This window comes from Lontra canadensis, unplaced genomic scaffold (assembly GCF_010015895.1).
Source record: "Lontra canadensis isolate GAN:19392208 unplaced genomic scaffold, GSC_riverotter_1.0 scaffold1, whole genome shotgun sequence".
Taxonomy (NCBI): domain Eukaryota; kingdom Metazoa; phylum Chordata; class Mammalia; order Carnivora; family Mustelidae; genus Lontra; species Lontra canadensis.
In genome coordinates, this window is record NW_022630995.1 from 120302117 (window position 1) to 120303211 (window position 1095).

General features: G+C 34.6%; 1 pseudogene; it reads right to left on the bottom strand.

Annotated features, from left to right (window-relative positions):
• Nucleotides 1-381: 381 nt before the first annotated feature.
• Nucleotides 382-576, bottom strand: LOC116872013 (annotated as a pseudogene).
• Between the last annotated feature and the right edge of the window lie 519 nt (nt 577-1095).

Sequence of the window (1095 nt, forward strand, 5' to 3'; positions counted from 1 at the left end):
ACAAAAGGATGGGTAACTGGGTGATGGACATTGCTGGGGGTGGGCATGTGATGTGATGAGCACTGGGTATTATAGGTATTATATAAGACTGAAGAATCACAGACCTGTACCCCTGAAACAAATAATACATTATATGTTAATTAATTGAATTTAAATTTAAAAAGAAAAATGTTTCATATCATATATCATGAGAGGATTGAAAATTGAAATAATGAGATTCCATTACATACTTACTAAGATAGCCAAAATCCAAAAAACTGACAATATCAAATGTTGACAGGCTGTGAAGCAACAGGAATTTTGTTTCATTGTTGATGGAAATGCAGAATAGTACAGCCACTTTAGAAGACTTTCTGACATTTTCTTACAAAGCTAAATATAGTATTATCATAGAATCCAGCAATCATGTTCCTAAGTATTTACCCAAATGAGTTGAAAACGTATGTCTACAGAAAAGCCGGCACATCAATGTTTACAGCAGCTTTATTCATGATTGCCACCAAAATGTCCTTCAATTAGCAATAATCGCGCCTCGGATAAACCTCATTGGCTACGATACTGCCACTGCGCAAAGCTCAAAATGTCCTTCAATAGTAAGTGGGTAAACAAACTGTGGCACATTGATACAATGGAATATTATTCAGTGATAAGAAGAAATGAACTATCAAGCCACAAAAAGTCATTGAGGAGCCTTAAATGCATATTGCTAATTGAAAGCAGCCAGTTGGAAAAGGCCACATATTGTATGATTCCCGTTACATGACCTTCTGGAAAAGCCAAAATTTTAGAGACAGTAACAGTATCAGTGGTTGCCAAGAGGAGGGAAAATATGAATATGTGAAGTACATGTTATTTTTATGGTTGTGAAACTATTCTGTATGGTACTATAATGGTGACACATGACACTATGTATCTGTCAAAACCTATAGTATGCTACAGCACAAAAAGTGAACTTTAATGTTTATAAATTTTTAAAAGTCATTTAAGATGTAAGAGGATCCCAAGAAAGAATAAAGATTGCGACAAGAGAATCTAATGTATGAAACAAGTCGGGGGACAAGGTGCTGACTTTAACTTTGGAAATTAATAGAATCT